A 14333-nucleotide genomic window follows, 5' to 3' on the forward strand; every position below is an offset into this window, starting at 1 on the left:
ATGCTAGTCGGAATTAACGGGCACTTGGATTTACGTCTTCCCACAAGTGAAGGCATCATTGACTGCACACACGTGGCAATCTGCATACTCCAACATCAAACAGAAGTATTTGTAAACTACACGGGATGTCATTCCACCAATGTTCAGCTGGTGAGCAACCACAATAAATGTCGGTATGTACCAGACTGTAATGTATTCAGAGTACATCTAACTTGAGGTTTTAACTGGGAGCAGCCATGTTGGAAAATTTATTTACACCTCCCAACAGAGAGGGCAGCATAGAGGGCAGTATACAAAATATATCACAATATACCTCACAGAAGTGTCACTGAGCAAGAGATCAGCATGCTTAAGGTACCCTTCAGGTGCCTGGACAGATCTATCAGAATCTCCAGAATAATTGTGATGTCCTGTGCTCTGCACAACATTGTGCAGCAGTGAGGTTTGAAGCTGTAGGAGGAATAAGAAAGAGGAGAAGGAAGAGTAGGAGACAGAGGATGAAAATGCGACCACAAACCCAAAACTGGTCACTCACATTGCTGCCTGGGATGCCAGGGATTCCTTTATAGTTGTAAGGTTCAATTAGCCACTCCCACTGGACCACTGTAACTATCGCATCCAATGGTCACTCGCTATCCCACAAAACCCAGCCAATCCTCCTGACATACAGAAGTCCTGTAACCAACCAATCAACCAGCCTTTGCACATCCCACCATTGGTCGCCATCAATTCATATCTTCCTATTCATCAATTAGCAGCTGAAAAGGTGAATTACCACACAATTACCAGAAATGGGCAACTCAGAAAAATGGTGCAAAGTAATTCACTTTCTGTGATTGTACTAAACTACGAAAACTTAACATAACATTTGTCAATTACCCATGTGCATACCCTTGTTGAATTATAGGTTTGAATTTGCATTCCAGGGTCAGGGCCCCGATGTCACAACAATTTCTGAGTCCCGACCCCACTCCACGACAGTGCCTGACGTCCGATGCTATTTTGAAGCAGGTGGCCAATTAGTGGTTCACTGGTGTGTGCATCATCCAATTAGTGGCAATGGACACATTGAGGAGGCAGGATGGAGATGTAGGGAGAATAATTTAAAGGGCACCTGGTAACCATGATTGTGAATGTTGACATCCAGGGTAATGGCAGAGGCTGGAACGCAGCATAGCATCAGCATGGAATGCACCCCTGGAAGTGCAGCCCCATGTCTTGCTGACACCTCCCTGGAGGTGCTGTTAGAGGTGGTGGTAGCCCAGAGGAGCGTCCTGCTTCTGGAGAGCAGCAAGAAGAGGCCAGCCAGTCAGACAAAGCAGGCATGGATGGAGGAAGCTCAAGAGGTGAGCAGCCATGGTGTGGTCAGTAGGATGTGGCTGCAGAGCAGGAAGAGTTTCATTGACTTTCTGAGGTTTGGAAAGGTGAGTGCAATGCTCTACTCAGATGACCGGCCTCCAGTTCTGGAATCACCAGCACACCTATGAGCAGAGCAGCCTGAGGATGCATAGTACTCAGGAACAGTTACCATGTGTGCCCAGATGCACTCCTGAGCCATGGGCAACACTTAGACCATAAGAACTTGTGGAGGAGGCGACGATGGAGCCATGGACCACATGTGAGTGAGCCGTTGGATGCAGTGACAGAGGGCACCATGGTCTTAACTCTCTTGCTCTTGACTTTGCAGGAAAAATAAGCACTTAACGCGTGAGTAAGGGGTTGATCTGATGGTGGAGTGGCGCATCTCACTATACTGATATTCATAGAGGAGGAGGCCCTGGAAATTGCTATGGTGGCAGCTCAGCAGGAAATCAGCGAGGGCGAGATGGGTATCTATCTGAGACGGGGTGAAAGCATTATACCATTTCATGTGACAGGGATGAGTTTGTGGCTCTTTAGATAGATTTCTGCTGAACTTATGGTGGGAATCTGATAAAACTGTAATGGATTTTTGGCCCCCTTAAAAAGAGGAAGGTTTCCAAGGGCAGCCCTGGGGTATTCTGATTGAAGTCTCTGTCCATCTTTATGTTTTTAACCCAATTTTCCATCCAATGCTATACTTCACTTACTATTCCATTTCAGTACATTGTTATGAAAGTGCTTCTGTTTTTGTTAAAAAATGTTTTTTGAGAATTCATAGTCAAACTGAAGAAATGTTGGAACAGCTTTTTTTTCCCAGAGGCTCATTGAGCACACTGAAAGGACTTGTTTGACAACAACTAATACTGATTTTCACTGACTCAAGTTAAAAATAGAACAGACACCCTGGTAACTGGGGGAAGATGTGTGCAGAGAAGTGACAGGTCAGAAGCTGGACTTTCTGTTTCTGGCATCACTTTTGAATTGTTTGGAGTTGGGAATGAACTGTTTAAAAGGGGTTGGAGTTTTAAAAAAAACTGAAGGACAGAACCCCAGCTCAGCCCAGCCTTTTTCATCTCTTTAAAAAGCCTGAAGTAAAAGGAGAGAAGAGAACTTCCAAGGAAGGAGAGAAGACCACAACACCAGATCAGCTTCCCAGCACCTCTCTAAAGGACCCTGAGAATCCATTGTATCAACTCATCTCGTCTCCTCTCTTTGAGAAAAGCCTGCTAAATTAATTCTCAATGCCGCCTGAAGAACTGTTCTAAAAGATCCCCGTGACTTGGAGGACAGACTGTATGCCAGTTTTGGAACACAACATATCTCATCTTCTGTTTCTTCAAGAATGGTCAAGTATTCAGCCCAAGTATTTTTTTTGTAACAGAGCTCGAAACCACAATCCCTTTTATTTTTCAGATTAACCAGTGTATGTGTGTGTGAGTGTGGGGGGCTAAGGTAAAAAGGGTCAGAGGCTAAGAATCCTGTAGCCTCCACTTGCCTGGATGGGTGCAGCTCCAACAACACTCAAGAAGCTCCACACCATCCAGGACAAAGCAGCCCACTTGATTGGCACCCCATTCACAAACATTCACTTCCTCCATCACCGACGCAGTGGCAGCAGTGTGTACCATCGACAAGATGCACTGCAGAAACACACCAAGGCTCCTTAGACAGCACCTTCCAAACCTGCAACCTCTACCACCTAGAAAGATAAAGGCAGCAACTGCATGGGAATACCACCACATGCAAGTTCCCCTCCAAGCAACACACCATTCTGACTTGGAATTATATCGCCGTTCCATCACTGTCGCTGGGTCAAAATCCTGGAACTCCCTTCCTAACACCACTGCGGGGGTGTACCTACACCACATGGACTGCAGCGGTTCATGAAGGCAGCTCACCACCACCTTCTCATGGGCAATTAAGGAATGGCAATAAATGTTGGTCCAGCCATGACGCCCACAGCCCAGGAATGAATAAAAAAATGCAATCTGTGTGTTTACGCTTCACTTTATTACTGGCTAAGACTTATTTTCTAATAAATTGATAATTTTGTTGCTTAGTAAAGAAACCTGGCTAGTGTGTTTTATTTTGGGAAAAATAGAGCATCTGATTGACCGTATCGGTAAGTGGGAAAATTTTAATACGTGTTGTGACCTGTGGAGAAGTGGGACTAGAATAAACAGTGCACTCCTCCAGCCTCAGTCATAATAACATGAAGTTAGGTCAGAGATCAGTCCTGATCTCATTGAATGACGGAACAGGCTCGAGGGGCGAAATGCCTACTCATGTACAATATATTTTCTTCCCGTTTGATTATCTCTGGAGTACACAAGGACATATTCTTGGCCCTCTTCCCCCTTTTCATCCATATGCAACCTCTTGGAGACATCATCTGAAGACATGAGGTCAAGCTCGTCATGTACACTGATGACACCCACGTCTACCTGTCCATTACTTCTCTAATCTGTCCACTACATCAATGCTGTCAAACTGCCTGCCAGACATATGGTTCTGGATGAGTAGCAATTTCCTCAAATTAAGCATTGGGAAGACTGAAACTACGTATTCAATCTTTGCACAAAGTCTGTACCCTCATCACCAATTCCATTCTCCTTCACAGTCACTGTCTCAGGTTGAACCACACTGTTTGTAACTTTTGTATCCTATTTGATCCCAAGCTGAGATTCTGAATCCACATCTTCTCCATCATAAAGACCCATTCTTTCACCTCTATCTTTCCTTGCCATGGCTCACCTGCCACTGAAATCATCATCCATGCCTTTGTCACCTCCAAACTTGACTATTCAAATGTTCTCTTGGCCATCTTCCACTCTGCAGAAACATTAAACCATCTAAAACTCAGCTACCTGTATCTTATCCTGCAGCAAGTCCCACATTAGCTCCATGCTGCTCCTAAGTATTATGGATTGCCATCCACTTTTCAGATCAATTGGAAAATCCAGACTTTCAGTTCCCAGCACGAAGCATGAGTAAGTGAACTGGCCTCACTCCCTCCCATTCCTCTATGCTCTCACCATCAATCATGGCAAGCATGGCCCCTTAGATGAAAATGAGGCATTAAAGTTTCAAGGCCCTCTTCCCATGCACGTTCATGCTGGAGAACTAGCAAAAGTGGATAAACAGCCTCAAACAAGCCTTGACATCTCAAAAGTATCTCTGAATATTGGCCTATGATAAACAGAGGATGAAATGTCATGGGTCACAATCCCAGCAGTTACACTGGGATCAGATCCACAGGTGGCCTCCAGTACTGACCCCACAGGAGTTTGCAATGTCAGTGGGATGGAACTTAACTGGTATCATACAGGCACTTCAGTCACATCTCTAGACCGTCTTCCCCATGTGCCTGGAGACCTAAGCTACAATGTGGACTGGAGGGGGATGAGCTGCCTAAGCTCTGCCCTGACCCCGCACATATTTCCATCTGCCTTTTAAAATTACCCCTGAATAAGGGGAGTTCACCAAGAAAACTGAGGGTGTTAATGAACTACTGTCAATATGAGGTGAATGCAATCAGGCTACCTTCATAAACAACAGGGAATCCTTTCAAAATGAAAATGACCACAGAAGAGATAGCTGAACCTAAGGACCATTGACGCAATGATGAGAATTAGATAGCTGTAGGAAGGACAGGGAGGTAAAAGGATCACAAATGAAACAGAAATAAAAAGGTATGTAAAAAAGAAGAGATTAGCGAAAGTAAACACGTCCCTTCGAGGCAGACACAGGAGAATTTATAATGGAAAATAAGGAAATGGTAGAAATATTAAACAAATACTTTCTCTATTTGTCGTTACAGTGGAAGACACACAAAAACCTTTCAGAACTAATGGGGAACCAAGGGTCCAGTGAAAATGAGCAACTTAAAGAAATTAGAAGCAAAATACTGCACATGCTGGAAGTCTGAAATAAAACCAGAAAGTGCTGGAAATACTCATCAGATCAGACAGCATCTGTGGAGAGAGAAGCAGAGTTAATGTTTCAGTTCTGTGACCGTTCATCACAACTGGCAAAGGTTAGAAATGTATTAGGTTTTAAGCAAGTGAAAGGGTGGGGGGATGGGGGTGTGGGGAAGAGAACAAAAGGAACCAACTCTTCCTCTGGTACATTGATAACTTTATTGGTGCCACTTCCTGCTATTACCCCGAACTGGAAAACTTCAACTTTGCTTCCAATTTCCACCCTTCTCTCACCTCTTACATGGTCTATCTCTGACACTTCCCTTCCTTTCCTTGAATTCTCTGTCTCCATTTCTGGGGATAGGCTGTCCACTAATATTCATTAAAGGCCCAATGATTCCCACGGCTACCTTGACTACATTTCCTCACACCCTGTTTCCTATAAGGACTCCATCCCATTCTCCCAGTTTCTGCATCTCCGGTGCATCTGTTCTGATGATGTAACCTTCCACATAAGGCTTCTGACATGTCTTTCTTTGTCTTCAACCGAGGATTCCCCCCACAGCCACCATGGTTGACAGGGCCCTCAACCGTGTCCAACCCATTTCCCACACTTCTGCCTCACCCCTTCCCCTCCCTCCCAGAGTCGCAACAGGGTTCTCCTTGTCCTCACTTTCCACTCCACCAGCCTCCACATCCAAAGGATCATCCTCTGACATTTCCATCACTTCCAGCGTGATGCCACCACCAAAAACATCTTCCATACCCCCTCCCCTGTCAGCATTCCAAAGGGATCATTCCCTCTGTGACACCCTGGTCCACTCCTCCATCACCCCCAACATCTCGTCCCCTTCCCATGGCACCTTCCTATGCAATTACAGGAGGTGTTATACCTGCACTTTTACCTTCTCTCTTCTCACCATCCGAGGCCACAAACACTCCTTACAGGTGAAGCAGCAATTTACTTGTATTTCCTTCAATTTAGTGTACTGTACTTGCTGCTCACAATGCAGTCGCCTCTGCATTGGAGAGACCAAACGCAGATTGGGTAACAGCTTTGCAGAGCACCTGCGCTCAATCTGAAAGCATGACCTCGAGCTTCCGGTTTCTTGCCATTTCAACTCACCACCCTTCTCTCATGCCCACGTTTCTGATCTTGGCCTGCTGCAGTTTTTCAGTGAACATCAACGCAAGCTCGAGGAGTAGCACCTCATCTTTCGATTAGAAACTCTACAGCCTTCTGGACTCAACATTGAGTTCAACAATTTCAGAGCATAACTGACCATTTTTAATATTTTATTTTAATTTATTTTATAGTCATGTGCCTGCCTTAAACCTGGTTTTTCATGTCGTGCTTTGGGACAGAGCTGCTCATTATTCTGCCATTAACACTCTCTCTGGACTAATACTTTGTCTTTCACTACAACTATTAATACTCTCTTTGCCTTTGTTCCATGACATCTTTGTAATTTAATCTCTCCTGCCCTCTGCCCGATCACACACCTTCCCTTTTGTTCTCTTCTTCACCCCCACCCCACCTCCCTCCTTCATTTGTTTAAAACCTAATACATTTCTAACTTTTGCCAGTTCTGGCGAAAAGTCACTGACCTGAAACGATAACTCTGCTTCTCTCTCCACAGATGCTGCCTGACCTGCTGAATATTTCGGCACTTCCTGTTTTTATTAAAGAAATTAGCATTAGTTCAAAAAAGGTACTGGAGAAATTAATGAGACTAAAAACCAACAAATCCCCCAGTCTTGATGGCCTGCATGCTCGAGTAAAAATAGGGTTAAAACTGTGGATACATCGGCTTTGATCTTCTCGAATTCCCTGAATTATGGAATGGTCACCTGGATTGGAAGGTTGCAACATAGCCCCACTTTTCAAGAAAGAAGGAACAGAGAAAACATCGGTAGTAGGGAAAATGCTCGTAGGGTAGGCAAGAGGAAACTAGTGGATGTATTTGGATTTTCAAAAAACATCTGATAAAGTACCACAAGAGAGGTCATTGCACAAATGTAGAGCTCATGGGATTAGCATATTAGCAACATATTAGCATGGATTGATTGGTTAATGGATGGAAACAGAGAGTACGAGTAAGCGTGTATTTTTCAGGTTGGCAGACTGTACTTTGTGCGGTACCACAGGATCAGTTCTTGGGCCTTAGCTATTTACAATCTATATCAATGTCTTAAAGGGATCAAGTGTAATTTATCCATGTTTGTTGATGATACATAGTTAGGTGAGAAGTAAACTGCAAGGAAGAAGCAAAGAGGCTGCGAAGGGATATATATTAGTGAAGTGATTGGGCAAGAAGATGGCAGATGGAGAATTATATGGAGGAGCGTGAAGTTATTTACATCTGTAGGAAAAATAGAAAAGCAAAATATTTCATAAATTGTGAGTCACTGGGAAATATTGTTATTCAGAGGGACGTGCAAGTACGGCAAGTAATTAGAAAAGAAAATGGTATGTTTGAATTTATTACAAAGAGGTTAGAGTATTAGATTTAAAAAGTCTTACCTCAATTGGTAAGGGCCTTGGAAAACCACACCTGGAGTAATGTGTATAGTTTTGGTCTCCTTACCTAAGGAAGGGAAAACTTGCGTGAGTGGGAGTTCAATGAAAGTTCACCAGACTGATTCCTGGGGTGAGGGGATTGTCCCTAAGAGGAGACATTGAGTAGACTAGGTCTATATTTTCCAGAATTTAGAAGAATGAGAGATGATATCCTTGAAACATATAACAATCTGAAGGGGCTTGACACGGTAAATACTGGGAGAATATTTCCCTGGCTGTGGAGTCTAGAACTATGGGTCACAGTCTCAGAATAAGGAGTCGGCTATTTAGGACTGAGCTGAGGAGAAATTTCTTCATTCAAGGCTTTGTAAATCTTTGGAATTCTCTACAACAGGGAGTTGTGGGTGCTCAGCCCTGAGCATATTCAAGACAGAGATCGATAGATTTTTGAATACTAAGGCCGGAATTTTATGGGCCCTTTTGGAATAGGCTCAGAGGTGGTGGTGGAGGGGGTGGGGGGTCACTGCAGGCCATGTGTAAAGTCGGAACGAAAGATGTCGGACCAGAAGCCCAGCATCGTTTCTGCATTTTATCAACAGATGCCGACATGGAGGGCAGACTTTGCACATCGACATGGCAGGAATATAATTAAGATAATTCACAAGCCAATTGACAGCAATTTTAAGTAGCTTTTTGAATTTTACTAACGGTGCACGGGAACCATGGGGCTCCAGAGCATTGACAAAGGAGACTGCAAGCAAGCGGGAGATGAGTGCTGGTTCTCTCTGGCACCATCGAGAGAGCCAACGTGCCATGCCAGGGAGGGTGGAACAGTACAGGCATCAACAAATGAAGCCAGGAAAGGGGGATAAGGTGCCAGCACTGAGTGAGTGTGCTGCCAGACTGCCATTGGGGCAGTGGCACTTGAGCAGAACAAACAGGTGGGGGAAAGGGGGGGTTGCCTTTGCATAAAAGGCCTTGCACACGGAGAGAGGCCACCTGCCCATGAGCCTCATTCACCCAGTTTTCAGGGTCCTTATGAAGAGAAGGAGCAGCAGAGAGGGAGAGAGGTTCAGGCACAGGCACCGGAAAATAAGCAACTTCAGGGCCCACGGGGATGGCCTGCTTTCGGGTGGAGATGCAGGAGAAGGGTGCAGAGGGGCAAATGAACAGACTCTTGCTCGCAGAAAAGACTACCCTCAAGGGGTGGGGGGAGGGGGGTCCTACCGTTCGAGGCTCACCCACCTGCAGGTGTTTGAGTGGCAGTGTTTCGGAAGACTGTGCCTCTCCAGGCTGATTTGTGATGCTGTAGGACAAGCTGAGCCCAGTGGGAGTTGGTGGACACCCAATGCCAGTGGTGCTGATGGACACCATGGCACTGAACTTCTACGCCTCTGGATCTTTCCAGAGATCCACTGGACATATGTGTGGGATTTCATAGTCTGTGGCACATTGATGCGTGTAGATTTACTCAGTGAATACACACAGATATGATTTCAACAGGTAGTAAGGGCCATATGAAACAATTATGCAGAATACGTATCAAGCCTCCCTTGCACATATCTCATTGAGCCTTGCCTGTTGTCCCTGGGACACTGAGTCAATCGACATGATTTCTTAACGTAAGCAGCCATTGTTCAACTTTTATTTACATCTCCCCAATAGCGAGGGCAGCAGAGAGGCTGAAGAAAAATGCTTAGCTATCACAATACACTAGCTCAGCCTGTTCAATACAATACACTACAATATCAATAAAGCTTTACCGTTATGCAGCCCTGCTGTCGCCTTCTTCATTTTGCACTCCATTTCCCAGCACCAGATGCACATTACACAGTAGCAAGAGTGAAGCATTGACCATATGCAGCGTGGGCCCTTGCATCCAGCCCCTTGAGAGAGCCAGAGTGTAAATGATGCTCCAAAGGGCAGCAAGAAATGGAAGGAGATGTAGCACCAATACAGTAATCCTCTATTGAGTCGCACAACAGACACAAGATACACTATTCACCCATGAACCCCAAGTGCAACTGGATGTTTTAAAATTTCTTATGCATGCCCCTGCATGATGCTCCCCTGTGCTTTTTTAAAATTCATTCATGGGATGTGGGCATCGCTGGCCAGGCTAGCATTTATTGCCCATCCCTAATTGCCCTTGAGAAGGTGGTGGTGAGCTGCCTTCTTGAACCGCTGCAGTCCATGTGGGGTAGATACACCCACAGTGCTGTAAGGAAGGGAGTTCCAGGATTTTGACCCAGCAAAAGTACAAGAACAGTGATATAGTTCCAAGTCAGGATGGTGTGTGACTTGGAGGGGAACTTGCAGGTGGTGGTGTTCCCATGCATTTGCTGCCTTTGTCCTTCTAGTTAGTAGAGGTCGCGGGTTTGGAAGGTGCTGTCTAAGGAGCCTTGGTGCATTGCTGCAGTGCATCTTGTACATGGTACACACTGCTGCCACTGTGCGTCGGTGGTGGAGGGAGTGAATGTTTGTAGATGGGGTGCCAATCAAGCGGGATGCTTTGTCCTGGATGGTGTCGAGCTTCTTGAGTGTTGTTGCAGCTGCACCCATCCAGGCAAGTGGAGAGTATTCCATCACACTCCTGACTTGTGCCTTGTAGATGGTGGACAGGCTTTGGGGAGACAGGAGGTGAGTTACTCACCTCAGGATTCCTCGCCTCTGACCTGCTCTTGTAGCCACAGTATTTATATGGCTACTCCAGTTCAGTTTCTGGTCAATGGTAGCCCATAGGATGTTGGTAGTGGGGGATTCAGCGATGTTAACGCCGTTGAATGTCAAGGGGAGATGGTCAGATTCTCTCTTGTTGGAGATGGTCATTGCCTGGCACTTGCGTGGTGCGAATGTTACTTGCCACTTAGCAGCCCAAGCCTGGATATTGTCCAGGTCTTGCTGCATTTCTACACGGACTGCTTCAGTATCTGAGGAGTCACTAATGGTGCTGAACATTGTGCAAGCATCAGCATCCCCACTTCTGACCTTATGATTGAAGGAAAGTCATTGATGAAGCAGCTGAAGATAGTTGGGCCTAGGACACTAACCTAAGGAACTCCTGCAGTGAAGTCCTGGAGCCCAGATGATTGACTTCCAACAACCACAACCATTTTCCTTTGCGCTTGGTATGACTTCAGCCAGCGGAGGGTTTTCCCCCTGATTCCCATTGACCTCAGTTTTGCTAGGGCTCCTTGATGGCATACTCGGTCAAATGCTGCCTTGATGTCAAGGGCAGTCACTCTCACCTCAGCTCTTGAGTTCAGCTCTTTTGTCCATGTTTGAACCAAGGCTGTAATGAGGTCAGGAGCTGAGTGGCCCTGGCGGAACCCAAACTGAGCGTCACTGAGCAGGTTATTGCTAAGCAAGTGCTGCCTGATGGCACTGATGATAGAGAGTAGGCTGATGGGGCGGTAATTGGCCGGGTTGGATTTGTCCTGCTTTTCGTGTACAGGACATTCCTGGGCAATTTTTCACATTGCAGGGTAGGTGCCAGTGTTGTAGCTGTACTGGAACAGCTTGGCTAGGGGCGCGGCAAGTTCTGGAGCACAGGTCTTCAATACAATTGCCGGAACATTGTCAGGGCCCATAGCTTTTGCAGTATCCAGTGCCTTCAGTCGTTTCTTGATATCACCCGGAGTGAATCGAATTGGCTGAAGTCTGGCATCTGTGATGCTGGGGACTTCAGGAGGAGGTAGAAATGGATCATCAACTCGGCACTTCTGGCTGAAGATTGTTGCAAATGCTTCAGCCTTTTCTTTCGCACTGATGTGCTGGGCTCCCCCATCATTGAGGATGGGGATATTTGTGGAGCCACCTCCCCCAAGTTGTTTAATTGTGCACCACCATTCACGGCTGGATGTGGCAGGACTGCAGAGCTTAGATCTGATCCCTTGGTTATAGGATCACTTAGCTCTGTCTATCGCAGGCTGCGTACACAGTTTGGCACGGAGACAGTCCTGTGTTGTCGCTTGAGGTTGACACCTCATTTTGAGGTATGCCTGGTACTGCTCCTGGCATGCTCTCCTGCACTCTTCTTTGAATTAGGGTTGGTCTCCTGGCTTGATGGTAATGGTAGAGTGGGGTATATGCTGGGCCATGAGGTTACAGATTGTGGTTGAGTACAATTCTGCTGCAGCTGATGGCCCACAGCGCCTGATGGATGCCCAGTTTTGCAATGCTAGATCTGTTCGAAATCTATCCCATTTAGCACGGTGGTAGTGCCACACAACACGAAGGATGGTATCCTCAATGTGAAGGTGGGACTTTGTTTCCGCAACGACTGTGCGGTGGTCACTCCCACCAATACTGTCATGGGCAAATGCATTTGCGACATTGGTGAGGACGAGGTCAAGTATGTTTTTCTTTTACTGGTTCCCTCACCACCTGCCGCATACCCATTCTAGCAGATATTTTCTTTAGGACTCGGCCAGCTCGGTCAGTAGTGGTGCTACCAAGCCACTTTTGGTGATGGACTTTGAAGTCCCCCACCCAGAGTACATTCTGTGCTCTTGCCACCCTCAGTGCTTCCTCCAAGTGCTGTTCAACATGGAGGAGTACTGACTCATCAGCTGAGGGAGGGCGGTAGGTGGTAATTAGCAGGAAGTTTCCTTGTCCATGTTTGACCTGATGCCATGAGACTTTATGAGGTCCAGAGTCGATGTTGAGGACTCCCAGGGCAACTCCCTTCCTACTGTATACCACTGTGCCGCCACCTCTCCTGGGTCTGTCCTGCCGGTGGGGCAAGACATACCCGGGGATGGTGATGGCAGTGTCTGGGACATTGTCTGTAAGGTATGATTCCGTGAGTATGACTATGTCAGGCTGTTGCTTGACTAGTCTGTGGGACAGCTCTCCCAACTTTGACACAAGCCCCCAGATGTTAGTAAGGAGGACTTTGCAGGGTCAACAGGGCTGGGTTTGCCATTGCCTTTTCCGGTGCCTGGGTTGATGCCGGGTGGTCCGGTTTCATTCCTTTTTATTGACTTTGTAGTGTTTAGATACAACTGAATGGCTTGCTAGGCCATTTCAGAGGGCATGTACAAGTCAACCACATTGCTGTGCGTCTGGAGTCACATGTAGGCCAGACCAGGTAAGGACAGCAGATTTCCTTCCCTAAAGGACATTAGTGAACCAGATGGGTTTTTACAACAATCGACAATGGTTTCATGGCCATCATTAGACTAGCTTTTTAATTCCAGATTTATTAATTAAATTTAATTCCACCTTCTGCTGTGGTGGGATTTGAACCCATGTACCCAGAGTAATACCCTGGGTCTCTGGGTTACTAGTCCAGTGACAATACTACTACACCACCGCCTCCCCTTGTAGCTGAGGGGGAGACAGGCTGATGATCAGGCTGCCCTGTGGCTTGGGATGACCTTGGTTGCCGTCATCTGGCTGCCTGAGGCCCGGAGGGCCCTGGCATGTTGAGGGGCTCCTGCGCAGGTCACAGCTTCTGTCAGTTACTCGCATGTGTCTGTAATGTGTTCAGTGAGTTGCATGCCAGAATCTATGTGTGAACTGATACCAATGTGACAGTATCTGCGCTGCTGGAGGATGCGGGACAATGATGTGATGCTGCACCCTTTAAGGCTCCCTCCTCCTCCTCAGAGGCGGCTGGCTGTCCCCCAGTCTCTCCAGCTTTCTGCTCTTCATCTGACCCAGCCCTGCAAGATAGATTTCAGGGCTATGGTCTTCCCATTGTGTCATTTCAACGATTCCTTCTGTAGAGCTCCATGTGTCCTGTGGTGGACACATGAGCATTTTGCATCATGTGTGTCAGATGCATCCTTGTGCCCCTCCACTCATCCACACACCCTCTTGTGTGGGCACTCCTGCCTCACCATCAACAATGGCGCAGCTGTCATGCTTCCCTCAAGCTGTAAGGCCTCCTCCTCCTCCATGGGGGTCAGGATGGAAAGAAATGGCACCTCTCTGCCTGTCGTTACAACAGGTGGTGCAATATGGGTAGTGCCCACTGTTCAACTCACCACCTGACTGCAACAGGTGTGCTGTTATTCGTGTTTAATCCCATTGGTGCTTTATTTTTTTCAAATAAACAGACAACGACAGCTTTTCCTGCAGGGTTTAGAAAAACAGGAAATCAATTTTTTATTCAGCACTCTGCTTTATCTCTAAATTATAGTAACTGCATCCACTCACACATTCGCTCGCACACACACAAACAAGAGACAGATAGAGAGGGAAAAAAAGGAAGGTGACTTTTAGTTGGTGGAGGGACAGTGGAAGGCCATGATAAACCTGTTGAATTCTCTTGGAAATCAAGTTCTCGATGGGTGCAGGCCTGAAATGATTGTAGATTTCTCTCTTGATTGAAAGTTCAGTCGAAGCTGGTGAATCACTTCTAGTTCATTGCTGATTATTATAGATGTAAGATTCTACAGCAGGGTCAGTGCCTTCTGGTCTGCTGGAACACAAGTTGCTAGATGTTGCTTCTCTCTCTCTCTCTGGCTTTAGGCTGTCTTTTTTAAGGTAAAGCTGTGTTATTTCTCACCTCCTACTAGGAG

Source organism: Heterodontus francisci, chromosome 5, assembly GCF_036365525.1.
Source record: "Heterodontus francisci isolate sHetFra1 chromosome 5, sHetFra1.hap1, whole genome shotgun sequence".
NCBI lineage: Eukaryota > Metazoa > Chordata > Chondrichthyes > Heterodontiformes > Heterodontidae > Heterodontus > Heterodontus francisci.